We start from the raw sequence: 25,784 nt of genomic DNA on the forward strand, positions 1-25,784 counted from the left end.
TTGGTCCTCATTTGTATCGAAGGGATTTGTAGGTTAAAGTTGCCATGCAGGTAGTGAGTCAGGATTACAAATTATTCATCTAGACTATAAAAAGGCAACACCTTCCTAAACCTGTCCTAGCCAGTGAGAACTGAGGGTAAAATATAAATAGATGAACATGCATTGTTTGTTTTTGTGCAATGCCTTCTGGGTGCAGCTGATGTCATTCTGCAGCAACTTTCTAGATTGAAAGTGAGGATTCTTCTCCTGAAGTGCTCTGTGATCACATCGGGGCCAGAACATTCTTCTACTGGATAAAACCTGAGTCACTGAAGACCCACATTCAAGCTTATATTGTGCTAGCTCCAAGGAAAACCCTTTTATCTTCAAATATTTCTAATCAGCTGGAGCCAGGACTAGAATCTAGGTCCTCCATTATTCATATTCTAGGCTAGGGCTGCTGCCCCATCAGCCTACACAGTACAATCATTTGCTCTCCAGCTATCCCCCATCCCAGATCAAAATGACTCCTATAGAGTCTTTGTTTGCTAAAACAGCATATTCTAACATTTCAGGCAAATATTCTAACTAAGTCTATGAAACTGCATTGATTTAGCATTCATCATCTAAAAATAGGTCCTAGCAAGATGCTGGTACCAAAAAAGCTAGAAGCAATGGAAAGGAGGAAAAAATACTGAACACACATATTGATAATATATAGTGTGAGCAAGCACTTGCTTATCTAATGCTATGATGCACAAATAGACAAAGAGCCAAGGCTGCATACATTCACTGATTGAAATACATAATCAAGTATGAACAAGGATTAAATCACACTTCCTCATCAAAGTTGTGAAGAATGCGTATTCTATGTTTTGCCTGATTTTCTACCAGAATTATCAGTTTTCTATTTCAAGAGAAGTTGTAGTAAGCCAGACTTCATCTTCCATATGATGATATATTTAAATCAGACCCATTTTGGTTTTTTTTTTTTCAGAATACTGGCTTTTTTGCTACTTTGGTTAAATTCCAGTGTGCTGTAAAGAAGTCCCTTGTCACATATATAACAAAACAGAAAGAGACACCAAACCATTAACGTACTATTACAGACAGAAGTGCGAAGAATCTTGCCCTGTGTAGCGAGCACTGCCTTGTCGTTTTGATGAAGCTCATGTTTGACTGAATCAGTACCTAATCTTTTGTACATATTACTGTCTAGTGTCTGCCTGCTCCCAAGTACTTTTCATTCCTTAAAAATCACTTGTTTACAACCATTTCCTTGTTTGGTTTTTGGAGAACAAAGAGGAAAAGAAAGGCTTTATTCCTTGGGTTAGGTCTAGATCACACATACAAAGGAGAAGAGAGATTCTGCTACACTTTATTCAATATGATGTTACAAGAAAACAACAGTTACAGCTGACAAACCATTACATCTTTCATAATACAGACAAATTACAAGGTGTAACAAATAATGCGACATTTATTTTACTGTACTGTTTACGATGCTGTTCTTCTGAAGTATATATATATTTGATTACATTAACATTGTTTTCATGTACCAGCCCTCCCCTTTTTTATTTGTTAAAAAAAGAATACCTCTTAGTGCACCATACAAAAATCCGCGTGGAAGCTGGCAAGCAGGAGTTTTGTATGCAGCACCATGGAAATGCATTTTGGGGGATGGGAATTATTAGTGCATCCTTTACTTTTAGATTTTTTGCTTATGTGAAAAATGCAAGGCAGTAACGTACAGTCACTCCACCTAAATGCTGGTAGGGGAGAGTATTGTTATGCTCAGTAACGCAACCTACTTCTGTTTTATAGGGGGTATCTGCATTTTGCTCCTTAGTCTGTACAGCCTAAACCTTTTATATAACAAAGATTACAAACCCAGTAATATTCACAGATGAATATTTTGTATATTCATCTTTTTGTATATTCATATATTGAGCATTGACTACACATTTGGTTGTGTGCACTGACAGGGGGGGTGTACATAACCCACCAACCCACAGGGTATATATTTATTTATCTTCCCTTCCCTTCCCAGGAGTCTGAAGTGCAGAACCCCTATGCACCAAAGAGAAAGCAAAATCCCCTGTGCCTCTGTCTACTGCAGATTTCACTGTTGTACTGATGACTTGTCCTAAGCCATGGTTCTGATTAAAAGTAAGAGCAAGAATTAAAAGGACCCAACTGATGTAGGGCCCCATACGGTAATGTAATGTCAGAACTATTGGAGTGTCCTGTCTGGGGTGGTGGCTGCTGGGTGTGGATTCGAGTTGAACTGAACCCAGCATGAGAGAAGACTGAGCAATCTCCAGCTGGTTGACTTGTAAATTTAGGTTCTGTGAACTTGAACTTGTAAGGATTCTCTATATCATGCAGACCATATCTATCACCATCTTCCCTTCCCCAGTCACTTAATATTAGATCTCATAGAGAGTTAGAACATGTCCTCCCACTTTTATCTGCCTGCTATACCTGCTGCCCTGTTGCTGCTCACCCATCTTGCAGCAAAGCCTCATCCTCTCAAGTATTACCAGGACAGATCTACTGGATCTCAGCCAAGTGGTAGGAAAATGCAAGTTAAGCTGCTGCTGGCTACTCCCTCTGAGCAAATCCCACAGTTTCTCCAGGACTGTGCCCTAAAGACTATTGGTCACTGAAGCCAACTTTTGACTTCAACGTGACAACATTGACAATGTGAAACATCATGTTCCAGGCACCCACATCTGGAAGGCTGAGCTACTTCTTGTGTCTTTGAAGATTCTTTGGGCAACTGATTTCAGAAGGATGAGAGAAAAAGAGAGTAACACTACTGATCTTTGCTGAAGCTGTCTTAAGAGCATTGATAAGGTTTAAACAGTCCATTCTGCAACACTAAGAAGAGCTGTGGTGAAAACCGCTGGACAGGTGGGCAGCTGTCTGGGTGGGCAGCTGTCTGATAGGTGTCAGGCTAACTGTGCAGGTAAGGGCTCTGCTGGAAGGGAGAAGAGTAGAATAAGGCTGTAGTGTCAGCTGTTCCCTGGGCAAAGGAGCTTCTACTCTCTCAAAAAAACCCTCGATTTTTCCCAGCAGATTTGATGTTACAGAAGAATAATTTGCAGTGCTCATGTGAAAAGCACCATCCTGCTGAGCCTAGGTTGCCTTCATGCCAGGAGAACTTCCCCAGGGCCCAGAGCCTCCATGGGAGAGCAGCAAAACCAAGCCACCACAGGCAGTCGGGGTGCCCGGAAAGTGAGTGCAGGAGTAAGAGACCCTGGTCACTCCTTAATGATCAGTAGGTGAGATAACTTCATTACTGCTGAAGATTAAGTTGCTATTTAGAAACCTAGATGTTTATGAACTTTCATTCTGTCAGTTAATTGAGTTTGAAGACTTCTGGATCAACTTTATTTCAGTGGTTGCTTAGAAGTGGGAATGGGGCAGAGAGGATAATCTCACGTGCACATGTGTGTTCACACACATATGCACACACACATACCTTAAGCAAACACTGTACATGAGTCACTATGGATAGTAATGTGCTAGGCTTGTGGGAACAATTGGGGAATTACTCTATATTAAACCTTCAGATGGTTAGTTGAGCAGTGTAATTGCTTGCCTTCAAATTTAAGCTGTCAAGTAGAAGCATCTATGAAACTACCCTTATATTCCTAATCAAAATCTTTGTTATGTTTTCAAAAATTCTTCAGATTTTGCAGCAAGTTTTTTTTTTCTAAAAATAGCTAATTTTAATCATCAAACTGCACACAATTTAAGTAGCAAAGATAATGTATAAAAGACTTTTCTCTTACAAAAAAAAGGAAACATGAAACCCAAACAAACCACGTCTAAGGCAGTTTCAGTGTGTGATAAATTCAAAAGTTCAGTGGTCACTTTTCCCCCTATAAACACAGGGGAAGAACTGTAGTAAGTTCTAAATATGATTGTGATTGAAAGTGGCTTTCAGATGGCTTTTCGCAGATCCTGAAACGGAGATGTCAGTGGGGAAAATTGTCTTTTAATGGCTGTGCAAATATTGAGAATATTTCCACGGTTCAGTTCTTTGAAAGTGTAGACTCCTGTCCTAGTTCATTAAGAGACCTTTTGTAGCTGCTTGTGCATTCAAGGATTTGCCTTATTTGGTGTCTTTTTCTTATTAAACACTGCTGGAGTTTAATAAGATAGCAGTAGCACAAATCCTTTCCCCCTCCTTTTTAAACACTGAAAGCTACCAAACCATTACCACACTTCCTTAAAATGTAATTCAATGCATCCAGCAAGCAAAGGATGTCAAAATTATGTGTAGAATAATATTGCCTAGCAAGTGCTTCTGTCCAAGCAGGACTATAACTCAACAGTGATTTTTGCACCATACCTTGCCCTCTCTGAATGCAAAGTTGTAAACAGGGCAGTTTTTCCACACCCCGAACACAATGCTCTCCCCACCCAAAATGTAGCAGGGGGCTTCCTTTTCTAAAATCACACACACAACTTAGTTTCTTGCAAAGTTTGCATTTGAATGATTCATTCAGAAAAGCTATCTAAAGACTAAGGATCACGAGCTTCCAATCAGCTCAGAATAGCTATGGAAAATAACTCAAAAGGTGCTTTGGTGTGGAACAGCAAACAGTCTGGGATGAGGAGAATTCTTCACCTTGCTTTGTACATGGCAAAGTAACACAGCTAGATTTAATGGCTCATTCAAAGGAAGTTTTTCTGTACCTCAGTATCTGCCTTGAATTAAACAGAACAGTTTCATCATCTCTGTTTTCAAGAAAATATTCCAAAAAGTAACTAGTGTGAGGAAAAACATAGAGATGTTAGCCAAGACCCATAAAAAAAGAAAGAGATCTTCTTGAAGAGAATAAAACCATAAGGAACTCACTGTGTATCTGTCAGCTGCATACATCTCATAAGTTTTGCTTTGTCTTTCTCACAGGCCTATTTTGAAAACTGGCATGCTACATAGCCTAAGCAGAGTAACCAAATTTAGAGTACTTAAGTAAACATGCAATTATTGCCATGTTTTTAAATGGATATGAATGGTCTGAGGGGATAATGAGAAAAGAAGTAACCCAACAACACTTGAGGAAGAGTGGCAAGTGTTGTAATTGTCAGCTGATCGGACAAGCTGGGCTTGCCCTGGGAAGAAATAGTCTTCCCATTGGTTGCAAACTATGCACAACCCTCAAAGAAAACACACAGTCTTTTATGCCACTGTTGGCTCTTTTTGTACAGTTGTTACTGAAGAAGTGTGAACACCAAATGTGTTGTCGGAAAGTATTTAAGACATTGCTGGTGAAAGCATAAAAATCCTTACAAAGATGCAGTGCTGCTGTGGAAAATCAAACAAAATCAAACACAAAAGACTGAAAGAGTACATGCCATGTATCAGTAAGCAAAAGCTTAATCTTCACATAGTTCTCTGAAATCACAAGGTATCCAAATGCGTGCAAGGTTTTAAATAAATTGCAGGGAAAAACAGGGTCTTGCCAGCTTCAATTTTCTTTTGAATGAAATCCACCATAGAGACAGAAAGGAAACAGGCCGTGGTTCCTTCCTGGTGTTGGCCTCCTCATTAGGTTTTTGTTTCCCTCCTCCAACCTGGTAAATTTAATCCTGTAAGGAAACAATATAAATTATAATAAGCCTCATGAATTGCATTTTTTTTCACTTGGTAAAATATATGTTAGGCCAAAGCCATTTATGAAGATGCCAGCTCAGAGTGAAGGGCAGACTTCCAAAGCATGTTTAGAACTGGTACCTCAGGAAAAGGAACTTAAAACACCAGTGTTTTCAGGGTGGCCACCTAAGTGAGATATATTAATCCATATTCATGTGTCTGTGCCCCAAGAGCTAATCTTCACAGGTACCATTAGCACTGACATTCTCCATGGAAATTATAGACAGCCGTAACCAGTCATCTCTTCTAAAGGTGGTCACACCCCCTGAATGCAAAGGAAGGTTGCTAAAAATGCTGGCAGAGCTTCAGGAGCTTACAAGCTTCTTTTGCCCCTTTGGTTTTTTGCCCCCTTTCTCCCTAGTGATCTCCTCCATAACAATGCTCGTAACTAGCTTTTGAAAAGGTCTCCTCAGTTTTCCTTTCTGAGAGTTGTTTGGGGCACCCTGAAACAAATCAGAAACATTTCTACAAATATACACAGGTTATGGAGCTTCTTGGTGTGCTGTGTCTAAATGTATTTACCTTTATTTCAGTGTATTTCTATTATCTAGGCAGATAATTGCAAACTCTCCCTTCAAATATAAAAATAAACACTATCAATAGCTTCACTTATGTTGTCTTTCACTCTACTGATGAAGCTCAAAGCAATAGCTGCATTTGCACAAAGGTATCCTGATGTTTCTGAGATTTACACAAAACAGGAGGCAGGCTGAGAATGTGGGACAGGAAAACAAAGTATCCAATAACTGTGAGAAGAGCCACGTGAAGGGTGAATGAAGGCTAGATGAACTGGATGAACTGAAGTCACTGAAAGGATTTTATAATTAACACATTCAAGTCTTAATAAATCTCCAAGTAGAATTTTATGTCAAGTAATAAAATGAGACTTTCTGAGAAATTCTGAAAATATATTTGTTAAGTTCTCCAAGACTAGAACTACAGACCTGATACATTTTTAAAATGCAGTTGCAGGAAGACAGTCAGATGTGAAGGAATTTCATCCCTTAAAAAAAAGAATGCTGAAATATTCATTGAGCATGGAACTGGTTTGTATTAGCATGTCCTAAAACTATTTAAATCAAACTGGATGCAGGTGCCAGTGAATCTAGTCTAGTCCTCATTTCAAAAGCAGGAGAAAAACAAGACATCGGTTTGAACTGCAGTTTCAAGCATAGCACTTTCATTGTGGCTTTCAACAAAACACCCCAATGTCTGTGCAATATCTTAACTTCTGTAATTTCCAGGGTTCCTGTCATAATTCTTGAGAGCTCTTCTTCTATTCTTTAAGCACCAGGATACCTGAATTGGATTAACGAAAGCCTGTTCTTAAGCATCTTGGGCCCTCTTGGAGCTTGGTCTTCCACCTCTAGAGTCCTTCTTGGGTTGTTTTCTAAATGTGTCTGGAGCTTGTGTGGACTGTCTATTCCACATTAAAGTCCCACTTTCCCCAATGTCTAGAAGCTTGGCTGAAATGCCAATAAATCTTGTTTCAAGGAATACATTTGAGCTGATGCATTTAGTTTGCCTTCAAAAGCTTAAAAAGAAAAGCAATATTTGGAACGTGCAGAGATTCACAACTGCTCAGTGATGAAACACCAGTGATAATATTCCCCAAATTCCAGATTTCCCTTCCTTCATGAGCACTTTTCAGGGGTGTTCTTTTTAGGACCTCCTTCTTGGAAAGAAGCAACTAAACTCCCAAAGCTCCTTCCAATGCTGAGGTTGCATTTGCCCCCACTGCCACCTACACTCCAGTTGTGGAAAGCAGGCTTGCAAGTTGGAAGATACATCTGCCCAGATCCAGAATAGCTGGCCTGATTTCAGGCTAAGCCCAAATTACTGGAGTTCCAGAGACTGGCATAAGCAGCAGGGACATCTGAGACAGGTAAAAAAAATTATAAGGACAGCAAAATCTCTGGATGCATGTTTTTCCAGTAATTATCTATTTGCTCAGAGGGTCATTGCTCATTTGAGAATAACTGCAGTTTAATTACAGAGAACATCTCCTTTCTATCACTGGACCTCAGGACAGTATCTAAATGAGGTAAGTATCACACTTCTCCTAGGATTATGTTACAATTTCTCAGTAACAGCACTACATTGTCTGGTTTCAAGTTTGGCTTTGTAGGCAAAGCTGATGACACATTTTCCAGGGCAGGGCCTGAGCTTGTGGAATGGGGAATACCTTCATTAGAAGCTCAGCGCTTCCAGAATCAAGCCCTAGAACATTAAGAGATTCTTTAGAGATTAATAAACTGAGAGTTGCTACCATATAACACATGGGGGAAAAAAACCACCTTTGCATACTGGACTACTGCCAGCACCAATGCACACTGCAGGCAAAACACTGAAAACTAAGAAGGGGTAGCAAGAGTTACAGGTTTCCTGCTCTGGCTCAGTATAAGTCAGATCTCAGTTATAAGATCACAACTCTACCAGCTCCAGCTTTGCTGGATCCTGCTGTGCCAGGGCTGTAACTGGTTTCTTGTGAAGCTTAGAGACTGTGTATGGTGGGCAACACCACCCTCCTCCTTCTGCACAGGCTCCAGATTTAGATTGGATCACTGGAAAAGAACATGATTTGATGCCACATTTCACTAGTGGTTCTGGCTGGGGAAAACTAGAAGACCCAGTACAACTGGAACCAGGGAACAGTATGGTGGTCTCAGTCTCTCTGCAGTGTTGAAATGTGCAACAGGCCTAGTTTGGGAAGGCAGCCTGCATGACAGACCCCCTGCTCATAGCAGTGCCAGAATGCACAGGGTGTTCTGAATCCCCAGCTCTGCCTGCCAAGGTGTTTCTCCTGGGTATGAAATGCTTACATGACACAACAAGTGTGGTGGTTAGGAATAGATGATGATTGCATCAGAATCCCTAATTCTCTGAATGTGTTTTGTCAGTTCAAAAGTGGAGTCAACAGGTGAAGTCCCTTCCCCTGCCTCAGAGAGCTGTGGTGGAGTGCCAGCTTTCTCTTATGCTGAACACAGATATGCCACTTGTCAGAGGAGTGCTCTAATCATTGTGCACTTACTCTTCACATTTGATTTTGTTTAAGATGAGACATCAAACAGACAACTCTCCTAAACTGGAGAAAGAGGAGAGCATGTCTTTATCCACAGCAGAAAATCTACAATAAAAAACCTAGAAAATTTTAGACTGGTGTGAACCAAACTTTTTATTAAAAAAACATTGTTTCTTCAGAGTGGGTCATGAAATGAAACATCAGTTGTTCACACAACAAAGACCCAAGGCAGGGCCCTCTACACAGGGTTGCCATTCAGTTCCCAGATGGCTTTGTATTCCATGTTTGCATTTTTAAAGATATATTTTAGAAAAATTCTTGCTTAGAATTTATACATTTGCCTCATCATACATAAATCAAAGTTTTGCCTGGTGACTTGGCAGATTATATTTATGGCCTCTGGTCACAGCTTTGCTTATAAAATTGTAAATTGTTAAATGGAATATTTACAACTTGTGATTTCCCAAGAGCAAAGTAGGGTTCTTTCATATCTCCTTAAAAATCAAACCAAAACAACAAACCCCAAACAAACAAGCAACAACAAACCCTGAAGACTGCCTTAAAAATGAAGTTTTTTCACCACAGATCCGGGTGCTTCTGGTTTTCATGACAACTCTCTACTAAATCTAATAGCTTTCTACAAGTAAGTTAATGATGTACTTGAAATATTAAGTGATCTACATGAAGTTACTAATTTCTGTGTTTGTTACCTAGAGGAAACTTATGCTGCATACATTCTGTTTGTCCCAGACCCCAAACAGGATAGAATGTTAATCCACATTAAAAACAGCAGATGCCAACTTCAGAATGCAGTAGCTGTTGGTGTTACAGTGGCTCTAGGAAGGCATACCAAAGCCTGTAATTTAAACATTAATCATACTCTCAAGACATGAGGCAGAGGAAGGTGATTAAATCCCAAATATTTTTCTTTATTTTAATTAGTGAAAGAACGTCCTGTCCTGTAAAAATACCAGTTCAATACATGTTCCTTTTGGCAGCATCAGCATCCTTCTCTAGGTACTTTTAATTTCTGTATAAATTACCGCATCGGGTGGAGCTGTGCTCCCGCAGAGTCTTTAGCATGCAAAGCACACTCAGAGTGCAGGTCTATTTATGTGGCAGCTGATGCAGCAGTATTATAAGAGTATTCCAGTTTTAAAATAAAAATGTGAGCTGACAGCTGGAGATACTGTATTCTTTATGAGCTGAAGCATGGAGGTATTTAAGATCATCAACAACAATACTCTTTCTGCTTCTCCCTCTACCACACATGCAGACACCACAGATCCTGTTCATCCTCTCTGAAAAAAAAGTACAGTATTAACAGGTGATTTTCTCCACACCTTTTATTCCTACCTTTGTTAGAGAAATCATTTTAAAAAGCCAACCGAACATTAGCAATACTATTTGCACTCAGATAATATCTACGTGCAACTTGTTGCTATAAATATTAATTAATTGGATCACCAATACCCATAATGCAACTTTATTTTGACCTACATGCCCTCTGAACTAGATATTTTTTGGATTCAATTTTCTTAAAACCAACTGTCAGCATCATGTGATGGAAGAGATGAAAAATGAAAATGAGCGTTCCTGCTGTGCAGGTGAGTGACCTGTGGGAGACAGCTCTGCCTGCTAGGATTTTTACACGTACCATCAGACACAGACCAATTGATTAGATCATCTTATACCTGCCACCAACTAGGCTCAAGAGACTAATTAGAGAGAGTACTGCCTGCGCAGGCACCCCATTGACACCTAATTTGCTCAGCCAAAGCCTTTGGGGAGAATGTATTATCTCTGCAGCTGCACTTCATGCATTTCTGATTTGAGGCATAAGCAAGGAGTACTTCTTCACTCTTTTGAGCAAACTGAGTATATAAGCCCTTAAGTGCTAAATACAAGAAGACAAATTAAATCTGGCCAGCTGCCATAAATCCTTTTCCCCCTTCAAATATAAATACACATATACATGCATACATGTTCTATTTTTTATCTATGTCTATGATATATGTGCACAAATGCAAACATACAAAAAGTGTGTATGTATGAGTCTGAATATGTGTAGAAAGGATGAGCATATAAAGGCATTTCTATAAATATATGCTTTAAAATATGTAATTGTCACACTGTATAGTGTGTCTTCCTTCACAGGGAAGTTTTACTTCTGTGAAATTTAAAAGAAATGCATTTGTTCTTATATATGAAAAATAAATGATCTGCAGTGTTGTTGCTCAGGCTCAGAATTACTCCATGGACAAAGCTCAGTAGATTGATGCCTGTAAAGTTGCTCTGTGTATCTTCAGAGGTGCTAGTTCAAAGATTATCTCAGTATACAGCCTAGCTTTGTTGGAAGTTTTTCTTCGGTGGACTGTACCTTGTTTGTGGTTTCCTGAGGAATACTATTCACTAAGGCTAAATATAAGGTTTCTTAAATTGCTTTCTGCTGGGCTTTAGTCTTATCTAGTTATCCATGCCCCAAAATACACAGGAGAGGCAGGACTTACGGCTGCTATTAAAAATTTATTCAGGGAAAAAAAAAGTAGAAGAAAAAGAGACACACTAGAAAAACTGGCATTTTTTGACAAACTGAGAAGGGTTTGAAGAAAATAATTTCAACTATAGGCTGGTTAGTGATTCCTGAACTCAGAAGCCTTGTAACACACAGGAATACAGTGAATTTGCGATACTCCTGAAACAGCACTGAAGCCAAGTATCTTCCCTGTTATATCTCTACAAAACAACTTTCAGGAGCTGAATAAGGCTGAATTATTGCAGTTTAATTTCAGTTTCTGTCAAAGTCCATGTTAACAAGGTCAGTTTATAGTGTCAACTCAAGATTCTGCACCCCTGTAACTAAAGAAGGAAAGAAGCTGTAGCAAAATATGTGCAAGTTATGTGTGTGGCCAAAATATCAGGTGTAATCTCCTTTGCAAAACACACTATAAATGTGACTTCCAGTCTTGTTCCTGGGATGGGGCATAACTCAATACAGAGAGAATATCTCACCTTTCTCCCCTCACACAGGTCACGTCTTTTCCAATTAATTTAATATTTCTTTAGCTATTTAATATCATTTAATGTTTAAATGACACCTTTAGATTATCTTGGCAATTGTTGGCTACTACTCTTTCACAGATGCAGCACTGTACAGGATACTTGCACATTATAAGTGCCATGAGTTTTAGCAGTAAACCATATTTGACAAATAAGTACCACAGGATTAACTGGTTAACTTTTTCTGTTTTCTTCTCTTGTGTCTTAGTTAATGCACTGGTATTCTAATACTCAAGGGATTTCTCAGACTCTATCTAAAGTGATGCCATTTGCTGTATATTTTTCACAGTTCTAACATATAAATCATAATACAGATCCTTATGAACATATTGCTGTGTTACCAATTCCTCTCTCCACAAAGAATTTTTCACAGATTGACTTTGCCTCTAAGCAGAGCCCTGCAACTCTAAATAGATTTGTGTGTGGGAGTTGACTGCATTTTCAGGGTGGGTGTGAAGAGATGACCCTAAAAGAAGTGAGGGCTAGACAAGGACTGTAAGCTAGTAAGAAAATAAAAAACCAGAATAGTAATACAATTATAAACAAAATTATTTTATAAGCATACTTTAAATAAGTAACATAATCTTTGAAAGGTGAGATGTCTATGTGGATATAGGGCTGGAAAACAGAAACCCAGATTTTGGCTTTGCTGCTGAATGTGACTGTAGGCAAGCAATTTCATCCCACTGCAACCTGTTTTGTAACAAGGGCCTTGGTTTATGTCCCAGCCTCTGGGTTTAGTTAGTGTCTCCAAAATTAGTGCCCTGTTTTAGCTGTACCCACCAATAGTTCAAATTATGTAAATATAGTTACACTTATCAAAAATGCAATATCGGAACAGTTGCAACATTGGTAGTACTGGAAATCTTTACTTGGACTGTGAGTTTTCTAAATTGTACCTTTATGCACAGTATGAGTTCAAAATGAAAGTCCTGCCTTGGGACATCACCTGACTTGGTGAATGTGCACCCACTAGTCCAGTGTGGGAGGTTGATTCTGAAGAGCCAAGACTTACCCTTAAATTACACACCAGCTGCTAAGTAGCATATATGCATATCAAAAATTGCAAACCAACTGTGCGTACTTTGCACACAGGTCTCTACAAAATATTATCATTAATTCCTTCATAGAGTGTCTCGTGAGGACAAAAAAAGGAATACAAGCCTGATCTTTACTGTAATATATTTTATTCACAGTATTAATTTCCAAAGTTATTCGATAATGTGATTGGTTTCACAGTTGATTTGTAGGTATACTTTTAACTTTTGAGTGGCTGTGGTAACTTCCAAATTAGTTTTCTACAAGTCTTTCAGCAAAAAATCTTTCCTACCCTATCTGCCCACAACTGAAGCTTTTTCTTTGAGTTGAGAACAAAGTCCACAAAGCCCTTCACAATTACCATTTGAATAAGGCTTCACATGAAAAGTGGCCAGGACTGAATCTACTACGTCTTCTAGTTTTTGAGAATAAAGCACAGCCCTCAGTGAGTGAGCTCTGGGAAAACTAGTACTTCAGATGAAGATACTACAAAAATAGCAGTGTTATTGAGCTTAATATAGTTTGCATGCAAAGCCATAGAAACCTTACTAAAAACAAAAACACAAATTGAGGATTTTGGTACACATCAAGAATAGAAATATTAGTGTTAGTTGTTTGCAAGAATATACTTCTCAAACCTGACAAACATCCAAATCCCTACAACTTCTTCCAACCTTTTTCTATCTGATTAACGTGATATGTCTAAATTGCTATGCTTCTCACCCTGATAACTTGCAAAAAAACCTGCCAAAGAGGAATTGACTGAACGTGAATTGGAGAAATGCTGTCTTGCTGGATCTATAATGTGAGAACCTAAACCTACAATTTTTGCCAGTGTTTGACACAATGAGATCCTTATCTCAGTGGTAGCACCAGCTCTCATCTCTGAAACAGATAAGTAAATGCTATGCCTGAACAAAATTTGTAGATACCTTAATTAAAATATCTGAAAGCAAAAAAAAAAGAAAAGAAAAGAAAGAAAAGCCTATCTGTTACAGTTGTATATAACAGAACTGAGAGAGGAGATACCTGTTGGAAGATGATATAAAGGCATTAATGCCCTGGTTAACAGGTTTATTACTGGTTTGAACCCATCTCTAGAGAAAAGGAGCTCTAGAATGGCTGCTGAGATATCTGCTCAGAGATGTGCTCATTGCTAATATCTCTTGCAGAGCTTAAAGTCAGGGGATGGGAGATTCAGCTACAAGCAGCTGGGTGTGAGTGAGCTTAGCTGTGGTACCCTTCTACCATGCCTCACCTTTGTGGCAGAGCCAGCTTAAGAAATTCCTACTGCTGCAAACCTATTTCCTTGTTCCTGCCCTGACACTTGTGCTCCTGTCACTCATACTGTAAAATTTTCTGTGGAACTCTGTACACTGCATCACTAAAGGTACCAAAAGTGACATTTTTATGTGGAACTTCATAATGAAGTGATCCAGTTAATGCCAAACTTCCAACTAGCTTCATCACAGCTAATGGGATTGAAAACTGCTCAGGGAGCAAGAAGGAACTGCCTGGATAGAGCTAGACAGAAACTTATCAACCTGTTCTTGTTTGCAAAGACAAAATGATGGAATAACATCCTTATTTTTAATCAGCAGCATTCCCCAGTGCATTACAAAGAACAAAGCTTCATTCTAAAATCTGAAGCCACCTCCCAACTCACAAATGACTAATTATATTCAGGTATCTGGAAACACTGTGAAATCTGCCTTAGCCAGCCACTTAGAGGAGCAGACAGAAGTTGTCACATAATGACCTACTAATTAAAAAGGAAGAAAACCATACTCAAAAGCTCTGGGAATACCCGTAAGATGGCCTAATAAGGATAATCTCCGGTATGTGTTTCAAGGGAGCAGCAAACAAGAGATGGCTGAGAGCCCATGCCTCTGACTGGAAGTTCTTTGAATTTTTTTGGTTGGTTTGAATTTTTTTAGCAGTAAAAATACATTGGCCTGCCAACATATCAAGGAGATGCTTAACAGTTTGTGAAGCTTCAAGTCATATTTAACCAGAATTCAGAGAATTCAGATGGGATAGAAAAGCATCTGATTCTTTATAGGTCACTATCTAGCTTTGAATGAAGAATATAACCCTAGAGTTCAGGGACAGCAGATCAGCTGTGCCCTCCAAATACCACAAATTAAAGTTATTGGCTGCCAATGTCAGGAATGATGGTAGCTGCTCTTAACAGTGCTATTAATCTGCTCCAGCCTAAGCACATTTATTTGTTTGTTTGTTTGTTTGTTTATATTATCTGCAACACAACAGCTGACCAACTCAGAACCCAAATTAGATTATGTGTTTGACCATCTCCTTCCACTCCTCCCCATCTAACATAACAAGTACATCTCGTCAGAGAATTTCATCAGAAATTTATTCTTGCTTTTCTCTGTTATGGCTTTTATCCCCAAAGCGAAGTCTGCTGGACAAAATGACATGTGAAAGATGAAATACTTGCCAGATGACTCATTAGCATTTACCTCCTCCCAAAAATTAAACCCTGCCTCATTGAAAAAATAAAGTATCTGCAGGTACTTCAAAATAGGGCATTTTGTATACATGTGATTGTTAATATTATTAGTCAAGTTGCTTCTTGAAAGCTAAGTAGTCTTGGAACAAATTTAATGCTGCTGGTTTAATCAGTGCAGATTAGATGTGGGATAGTCTAGGGATGGGTGTGGACCATTTTGCTTTAACAAAGATTCCTTGGAATTTAAAAATGCCTCTGCAAGGGATCACAACACTATAAACTACCTCAGACCCCACAGATAAATGCTAAGCATCAAGAAAACAATGTGCAAATGTTTATCACTACCACAATCATTCTAGTAGCCTGCAAGTACTTACAGGCAGCTTAGAATTAAGTTGTGGTGGGGTTTTTTTGGTTTTTTTTGTTTTTTTTTTGGTTTGGGGTTTTTTTTTTTGGCGAAGACAGGGTGAGTGTTCAGGTGCAGAAGGTAGAAAAAAAGAGAGATGGGTAAACAAAAAAAAAAGTCAATTTCTCACCTGCATTTTCATTTCCATTTGTGTTCTTCCTAGAAAGTACTTTTCAAACCAGCAAAGAATTTTTACTCTGGAATGTGGAGTTATGAATGCCTTTGTTTTTAGTTTGACAGAACAGATATTATTGCAGCTGCATTTGTGATAGTAAGGATCCTTCTAGCTAAACACCATCTGGTTATGCATTCTGTTTGCTGCTGTGACTTTTGAGAGACTGATCATCATGGCAAAGTGGTCACGTCAATTAAAATACATTTTTTAGGACAGCACTGCAACACTTAAGCACATATAAATTAGACAGAAAGCAGACCTCACATGCTGAAGCAAAAGGATCTTTCCCATTATTATAGTATAGTACATTATATTAATGGCAAGTTTAAGTAATAGATGTATTTAAATTTTGGAATACATTTCCAAATCTGATTCTGTCCTAAGCTCTTAATCTGTGTGCCCACCCATACCATGAATGCCATACAATGGTATTTATTGACAGAGATATCAGGAAGTCTTTGCAGTTGACATTTTCAAGCCTCAGTTGTTGCCCAACCTAAGAGTTCTTGAGACTAGAATGCAACAGAGGAGAAAAAAAATCCCAGTTTAGGAAATGCAATGGTGTCTTTATGAGATATTGCTTGTCTTCATGCTCATTCCCTAGAGGGTGTCCTGATACTTGCTGAATACTGCTATGCAGTCCTTTCACCTATACAGCTCCCACTTGGGATTTCTGCTGAAAATCTGTGACATTAGAAATAGTTACTGGCAGCTTCAGGCCAGCTGCTTTCTTCCCTGCCAGTTCCATTTTTACATACAAAACCATATGGAGCACTGAAACTGAAATATTTCCCCAGTGCAGTCTCTGTGGCATTAAGTGGAAAAAATATTCCAGAATTAGCACCTCTACAGAGCATCACTACAGCACTGAGGATATTCTATCTAGTACATCAGGAGATCACAAAGCAGCTCTGTGATTTTATTTCTCAGAGTCCTACTCTGGTTGGGGTAAGAACCTTTTCAACTATGTATGACTAAGATGTTCAGATATAAAGCATGGTTTGGGGAATCTAGCATGAGGTTCCTCTCAGACACAATTTTTAGAAATCAAGCAGGATCTACAGTCTTTGAAAACCAGACCTCTTCCAGCTATTACAGGGAGAGGCTTCTCCCTTCCCTTTTGTTTTTTAAAAGACTTAAAAATGTTTTTAAAAACCAGTCTCACACACTAGAGAGGCTTGTGGAAGAAACAGTAGATGTCAAATCAGGTGCAACATACTGTGCATTTTGTGGTATGCAAAGACAGGGATCATGGTAAGATGGAGCACTAAAGGCTTTTCTTTCAAAAGTGCTATAAGCATTGGTTTTCTTGTAACTGCAAGAAATACTTAATCTTTTTTTTTTGAAGCTCCATTATAAAAGTAAGGTTTTGCATAGCTCATTTAAATAGTTTAAATGACACAAGGTTAAGAACAGGAAAGCCTTTCACCAGAGGTGGTTAGTCCTTTTCAAAGATTTCATATTATTTGAAGCTTACTTTCACTGCATTCTTTTACCTTGGCTGCTTCCCAAGAGGGTATAAGTTAATTAAATAGGATTGTGACCCTTTAACCTTCCCTATAAACTGCATCTTTACCTAACTCTATTTAAATAAATCAGATAAAAAACCAATCATAGCAGAATATATATTTTTACAGCTGCGGAAAAAACAAACATGTCTATTAAGCTTATTTGTAAGTACTTAGTAGTCAAAGCAACAGCCAAGACTCATGGATGATTTTAATTAAAATAAATCTGGGTGGGCACATAAATTCATTTATGATGGTTTTTTTTCAAACTGAAACTTCTCTAGCATTACTGAACAGCACAGCACTACAGTAAGTTCTGGTTTGTTTGTGGCAACTGAAGCTCAATCCACCTGATTAGCTTGTATTCCAGTTGAGTAATGTAAAGTGTATCTACAAAAATATCAAGGATATGAGGCTGAAAATTGTTACAGGAAATAAGAGAAAGAAAGAGCAGAACAGATGGACAGATAACAATTATACAGTGATACCCAGCACCTCTGTAACTGACATGCTCTGGGTTTAAACATCAAAAGGAGGTGAAATAGATGCACCAGGAGAATGCTGAATTGCTCTCTGCAAACAGATAGTGTGGCTTTCTGTATCTCATTAGCCCTTTTCACCTTAAAGTACAGGCTTCTGATTATTAGACCCTTCCAAAAAGCCTTTTAAGTTCATCCAGAAACAAAATACAGTCTAGGTATGAAGAATGATAGCAGTTATGTATGGAGAAATGAGTAACTAGCTCATGTATAAAGAATGAACAAAGAACTGAGCTGCCTCTTTGTGCCTAAGTGATGTGCTCAGGTCTCTGCATAGGCAGTAACAAAGGCACTGCTACTGGATTGATCACATCTCTCACCCCCAGTAGGGACTTCTAAAATTGAGTTCACCACAGAAATAAATCCTTCCAAAACACAGGCCTTTATCTTGATGCATTAATAGCAATACCACCTAACCACCTCAGTGGTACATTATGTTCAAATTTTGCAGCCATTGGGTGATAAATACACACCTTTTTAAGGGTGCTATTTTTTGATCATTGATTGGGACATATCTGCCCCTTTCCTGACATTTCTCTCAACCCATCCTTGCTGAATAAAGAGCAGGAAGATGGCAACAACAATCATATCATGTATAAAATGCTCCCACTGCAGCATGAGCAGAGACAGGCACAGGTGGGGAGGCAGACTTGTGAACCAATTCTCATCTTCCAAGGTGCAACTCATCTCCTCATTTAAGTGGTTGGGGGTTTGTAATGGCATCATGAATCATGTTTTGTCCACCTTTGTCAAACTATTTTAGACCAGGGGTGTTACCATGCACAGGCTGTGATAACAAGAATTAACAGGAATAAGGTTTTCTGTTTTTCACATTGCACAGAAGAGGATCCTATACTCCCAACAGCAAGATTTCTCTGCAAGATTTCTTCACTACTAAAAACAAAGCTATCTAAAGTAATATGTAGCAGTAGAGAGTCTCCAAAGGAAAAAAAATCAAAAAATGCATAGGAAATTCTGGGAATTATAATAAATAGTTTAAAGGCATGTCAACAGCCTGTAACTCTCCCTTCTCAAACATTTTATCCTGTCAAGTAATAACCGACAATAAGGATACTGTAAACTCAGAAAGATACTTTTTTGTGCTTTGAAAGGGCTTTGCATAGAGTTATTTTAATTATTTTCCTTCTATAGTAAGTAGAGGATGAAAAAGATTTCTGAAATAAGAAATGTTATTGTTAACTCACTAATCACAGCTGAGGGACTTAGGGGCAGTCTGGTTCCTGAAATATCTTTGAGCTTATTTTACAGAATTGACTTAGTTGGTGGTATCCCTGTCACATGGATTTCAATGCAAGGCACCAAAACTTCCTTTATGCAGAATTACAATAGTCAACACTGGACCCTGAAATCATATCCTGGGAAATTCTAGATCAATAGTATTTGAAACAGGGAATTTTTATTAATTTTAAGAAGTTAATTTTTCATTTTAAATTGCCTATTTATGAGGTAATTGAGTTTGGAGTCTATGTGTAAATTACACACACTGTTACTTATTTTTCAAACATAAAATACATATCCCTGCTGTTTTGAGAAACTACTGACCCTTAAAAGTCAAAGCAAGGGCTTGATTCCTCTCCTTTGATTCTGTGGGTGCCACAAATGAGAGGGTTATGAGCTTCCCTATTTTTCTTCTTGACATTCAACATGCTTATGGCTTGGGACCAGCAGAGTAGCTGGGGGCAGCCTGAGTATCAACACACAGGAAGAGCTGCTAAGGGGACCTTGGAGAAATGCTGAGATCATGGCCAAGGAGCCCCATGTGGCAGAGCAGTCCAGGAGGGGAGCCTGCAGCCAAAGCCAGGCAGTCACACAGCTACAAACTCCAAGGTTTCTCAGCAGAAGCTGCTATAATATGGAAATAGATTCTTACCCTCTAGGCCCATATGTCATCACACCAAGCTAAGCTGAAGCTGCCAACTAAAATGGGCAATTTCACATGAACTTGGCAGGGTGACTGCCAACACAGAGCTTGTTTTCCACTGGTGCCACCCACTCTGCTAATCCAGTTCTGTCTCCTGACTTGTTTTTAAATAATAATGAACAGCAGATGGGAGGGGAAAATGTTGCTGGCTGTTAAGCCAGCATGCGAGTGAGGCTCTTTGCTTTTCATATATCTTGTGCAAACTAACTCTGAATGCAATGTCAAGTGATTAATAGTGGTTAAACGAGAAAGCCAGGATTTGCCATGTTCTCAGTCATCTAATCTTTGACCAGGACAGGCAGGCAAACAAAACAATCAGAAGAATAACATGTTCAAAGAGAAAGAACCAACTTCCATAACATTTAACTTTGATAAAGTTAGGGATGGACTCTTCTTCCCATCCTTGCGAATATCATTTTGGTGGGTTTTTTTGGGCAGTGGCATAATATGGGGTTGCTAAGCACCAGCGCAATATTAAAAATGCCTTTCAAGTTAAACACACAGTAATCAGAATAGACATTATTGAGCATAATTCCATGGCTGACTCCTTTTTGATGAGGAGAGAGGAAACAGGCTGAAGCACCAGGGTAAGGAATAGGGATGTGACTGTCGGGAAAAAGGGCTGGGGGAGGCACGGAGAGGCAGCGGGCAGGCAGCAGAGAGCAAACAGCCAGGAGGCTGCCTGTCTCTTCGGCAGCAGCAGGAGGACCTATTGTTCCTGGGTCACACAACATTATCTCCTGCCCAACAAACAGCAGGTAAGCTTGTTTGCACAATGCACTGTGTTTTCTCTTGTGTCAGCCTGACAGAGGATAATCACCTCCTACTGCTGCCTGCTGACCTCACACTGAGGGTTGAAAGGTAGGAATCCCACTGGCAACACATCTGACTGAAGGTGGGAGAAGGTATCAGTAAGAAGGTATCAGTATGATTCTATACACCAAAACCTCTTCAACTATCAGTTTCTGAAAATTCGGGAACTTAAAACTCTTGAAAGGAGTTAAAATGCCTCTTGTGCACTATATCTAACACCTTGTACACCTATAGTAGTCTTTAACACGTGGTCATTTTCTTGTCCCCAAAGAAACCTTTGCCACATTTGCTGCTCAAACTATATGCTGCTTTTGTAAGACAAAGGTTTTATTGAAAATAAGACCCTTGATTCCTTTATTGTGGAAGATGGAAGGTAAGTTGAATGGACAGACAAGAAAAGAAAAACTAAATTTCAGTAGCTGCATGCTTGGAAAGTTGCATTTGAGTCCTGCTTCTGCCATAGTCCCTATATGGCGCTAGAAAACTATGATCAGAGCTCCTACAATACTAGAGAAGTTAATTTTCTTTTTTTTAACAGAAATTCACTTGGCAGCTCTGATTTTCTTTGTAATCCAAGATGGATCCTGGCTGGGGCTGCAGATATGCTGAGCATTCACTGCTCCAGCTGAGGTCAATGCAGAATGAAATCCAATCTGAACATATTGAGCACTAAAGGATGCAAGGAGCTCTGAAAAATCAGGCAAGAATAATTGATTCATTTTTAACAATTGCCATTTTAATACCTGTACTTCAGCTCCTAGTGCATAAAATGACACCTTCATACCATGTCAGCTCATGGGGGTACTGTGAAAGTGGCTTCATGATGCTGGCAAAGAACTGAGAGAGAGAAAAGCCACCATGGAAACGAATAATTCCATATCTGGTTCAGATTATGGATGCTACAGCCATAATGCATAGGATGAAACACTGAATGATGAAGATGAAAGGAAACATTAACTATCCATCTGTGTTCACAATCCATTATCCTACTGAAAAGTGATTTGAGGGCCCAAAGAAATAAGAGCATATGATCCTGACAAATGAAAACTGTAGATGAGTGCACAAACCACAGGTGGACGAAATTAAATTTGAAACCTTAATTTTGGTATTTCCTAGGTACTGTTTGAATTTACCACTTTAATAAATTTTATGAAGCAGACTTAGAAGCAGACAGTATTGTTAAGAACGAATGGTACATCTTCCTAGTTAGTCATATACAGGATGGAGAGATTCCTAATGAGAAACATAAGCTTGTTCCAAATTTACTATCAGTTTCTTTGCCTTTCAACTGAAATATTTTGTCTGGTTTGATGTTGCAAGACCACAGTAACATAATTTGAGACAGCAACCTTTGATAATACAGGTTAACAGATATTTCATTGTGTAAATCTTACAATCTCTGTTTTTCCATCTAATGTAGGGAGTTTAGCATATGCCTTCTAAAAACTGAAAGAATTTCATACAGGCATCTGTACTGGCCTGTTCTTTGTACTAATTAAATTAGTTTCTCGTTGAGTAAGTAAAGTACTGGCAGCCAGGAACAGTTGGGGAGACAGCTCAGAGTCTTAAGCACTGAACCATGAACTTTTCTGTTTACTACAACATTAAACAAGCAGACACTCTTGCTGACATTATGGGGAATGAAAGAGCATTCTGTTAAGATTGTTGTTTCATTACTCTTCGTGAACTACTGATCTTCGTAAAGTGACATTTTTAAAGATACAAAAGGTATTTCATTTGATACAGTTAACTAAATAAACTCATTATTTGTTTTAAAAATACGTATGTCAAAGTTAAAGCTGAATTTGAACTTCACATAGAAGGGGTCAAAACTCAGAAGGGAGAAATAAGTCAAAGTGCCACCCAATAACCCAGCTGTGTCTGTGGTTCTGCACCTCCACTCTAATGATCACAAAGATGAAAACTTTATATGACACATAGATCTTCAGCCCAAGCACCTCACAAGGGACACTGACACCTTGAAGGAGTAGGGCAAGAGACATCATGTCTCTGATCTCCTATACTAGTGGCTTTCAGCAACTGCTGGAGAGTTTGCCGTTTGTTTAAATAAAGCATAATGACAAAGAAGCACAACCAGTATATGAATAGAAGATCTAAATAGCTGTTCTTACTTCAGTTCAATTTTTCCTTGTAATATAAGACCTTAAAATATTATAAATTGTTTACATTAAAATATACATGCTTACCACAGTACATATACACTAAGCCTTTGTGTGCATGTATTTAGCTCAAAGCTAATCTCTGAATAAAAGCCCTTTCTGAAAATAGAGATTTATAAAAAGAAATACTGATAAACTTTCAACTATAGGGACTCTAGTGGTCACTGCATAAACAGCATTGCAACACAAAACCTGTGTGATTTTGCGGATCACCCCATAAATCTTCCTTTGTCCCATGAGTTTAAGTTTTCAGCCAAGAAAAACAACATTCTTCATAAAATTAATGAAAACAAGCTGCTCTTTGCCTACAGGAAAAGATTTTTCTTAATTACATTTTTTGCTTTGAATCATATATCCTGTAGTTTGATTAAATTCCCTTAGAAGTCAACTAAAAATTAGAGCTTTGCAGCGTGAACCTCAAACGTGGTGTTTACTTGGAGTATATAAACCTGTTGTGCCTTTGGAAGGTGATATTTAAAGCAAGAATAAGAGCAATATGCAAGACAGTTTTTATTATTTTCATTACGTCACTGCATAAATTTATTTTCAGGGCTTAGAGTTTGCAGAGAAATATGATCTGGCCAATGTATTTATTAGAAATAAATGGTCTGTGTAAATGAATGTAGATAAAGCAAGAATACTGGAATTCTGGTTAATCCCTTGAGACAGTAAATCAGGATTTCTAAAGCACTTAATGCAAAATATCTGCATCAAGGGGTTAAATATATAAAATATGAAAAGTCAAAGACAAGAACTAGATTAAAAGGTTACATGGAGACAGAGTTGAAAAAACTGGAGCCTGCTGCTAAATAGATATCCAACAGGCATTTATTTAGGTTCACTGGCTGCAGCAGCCTCTGGCATACTCTAAATGAACTCATACAACAAACAAAAATCAAATTCTAGCGTCAGTCTTTGATCATTTTGTAGCACCATAGCAGAAAATTTCAGAGAGAACCAAGCTATGTGGACATGATTAAGCTAATGCAACTAATTGCCCTAACTGAAAAATAAAAATGCCACTTCTCTATACCCTTGCTGCATCCTCATTGCCTCAATACTTCAGATGAGCCCTGCATCCTTCCTGGCAGGCTGTGCTTAATCCCCAGTAGGGACAGCAGATAGAGAAAAGACATCACTCATTAATTTAAGCACTAATTGAATCAGTTCCTATTCAGCTGAAAATCTCCCTTCACTCCAGAGTGAAACCAGTCCCAAAACCTAAATCTTTGCCAGACCTAAATCATAATTCTGACTGAAGAACAATTTTATTTTTCTCTGGCTTCCAATGCTTTCATACAAACAAGACTTAAGACTTTTTATTTATGTACTACTAAATAAGATCTTCTTAAAAAACCCAGCCCCAAATCCTAAGGAACAAAAAATGAATATATTGCTCATTCAAACAGCAGTGCTCCCCAAGGTTCTCTGTGCAGCAGATGTATTCCTAACATGACTGCAGCTATCACCCATGACCAGTAACTGTTGGCTCCAAAGCTCAGAGGTGCGCTTTGTTTCAAGTTCTAAGGCAACAAGACATACCTTGATATATATATATATTTTTTTTTCTGCTTTTTATGCACATACATGGATAAAACTGACTTTTTTTTTTAACTACTGTAGTCCTGACCCTTTCAGGGGCTCCATGCAAAGAGGCCAGTACCCACACAGAGCTTGTTTGAAGCCAATGTGGTTTTCCCAGTGGGAGACAGGAAGAGTTGGGAATTACTGAGTTAAATTTGTGTATTGGTATTTTCAACATAAATTAAATATTTGCAGCTAAAACAATAAATACTGAAATCCTACTACACATTGATACCTTTTAGATCTCTGGGAAGGCAAGTGACCTTGGTCCTGCTTCTGTCATTCTAAACTTTAAAACTAAACTTTAAAGGAAATTTCGTCCAGATTGAGAGAAGGATTCCTAGTCCCCACACTAGCACTCCAGAAACTTCATTTGCTTCAGTAGGTCTTAATCACATCCCTAAAGCTAAATATTTTTTCAGCTATGTTCCTAAATTGAGTTTTGTATGAACATCAGAATAAATAAACCTTTTATATGTATGACAAATTACAGTGCTCATCACTTTTGTTCAGCAAGGTCTTATCAAATACTATTTCACAATTCAAGGAATGCTTTCAAATTCCTATGAAGAGATCCAGAGGATTAGCTCTTGCACACGTCTTTTCCTGTTTAGGACAAGGCTGACAAAATCTGAATGCTGAAGGCTGAAATTCTGAGCATGGTGAAAAGTACTTGTTAGACCTTTTAACCTATAATTGATAGCAAAAACTTGATGTTGTAAAATTTGAGCCTTGCTGAGCAAGCTTTAGGGCATTTTCTCACTTGTTATTTTGCCTCTTGATTATCACTCATGCACAGAAAGAAACTACCAGATATGCCCAGGGAATGGCTAATAGTCTCAAAGCTACTATTTAAAAAGAAGATATTGATAGAATTAGCTAGCATATAAAAATGTTTGAACTGTGATTTGTGCTTATTATGCACACAGTTTATTTGTAAAAATTGGCTATTATGATTACCATACATTTGTCAAACTTGATTGTAAAATGGCGTTCTTTTGACAAGCCGGTTCTACAGTGACGCAAACACTAAATGAAGACAACATACAGGTACTTTCCTGGGAGAAGAAGGTCTTGAAAATAAAGGACATTTTAGTAATTATTTTTATTCATTTCACAAAGCTGGTACCTTAACTCCCCTGGGTCTCTGAATGAGTGTGTGAATATCCAGGGAACATGCTATCACAGCATTGCTAATTCATCTGGATTTGACCTCTGAGGAACAGTTTGTGTCATCATGGAGCAAAAGCTCTGGTAAAACATTTGTCTAGATAAAAGACCTCAAGCAGTTAACCTGCACAGCAGAGGCAATGCAGTGGGCACGAGGATAATGACCTCTACCCAAATGGGGCAGGTACATCAATGTAACACCACGACAGCAAGACAAAAGATGA

At 38.5% G+C, this 25,784-nt stretch overlaps 1 protein-coding gene across 1 annotated transcript in view; it reads right to left on the reverse strand.

The window, feature by feature from the left end:
• Positions 1 to 1,336: 1,336 nt before the first annotated feature.
• CDK14 (cyclin dependent kinase 14) overlaps positions 1,337 to 25,784 on the reverse strand; it is a 314,376-nt gene continuing 289,928 nt past the window's right edge. Inside the window, exon 15 of the mRNA XM_005418584.2 lies at positions 1,337 to 5,586. The gene's annotated coding sequence lies outside the window, so the exon portion shown is untranslated. The remainder of the gene's footprint in view (positions 5,587 to 25,784) is intronic.

The sequence above is a fragment of the Geospiza fortis genome, unplaced genomic scaffold (assembly GCF_000277835.1).
Source record: "Geospiza fortis unplaced genomic scaffold, GeoFor_1.0 scaffold138, whole genome shotgun sequence".
In the NCBI taxonomy this organism is placed as follows: Eukaryota; Metazoa; Chordata; class Aves; order Passeriformes; family Thraupidae; genus Geospiza; species Geospiza fortis.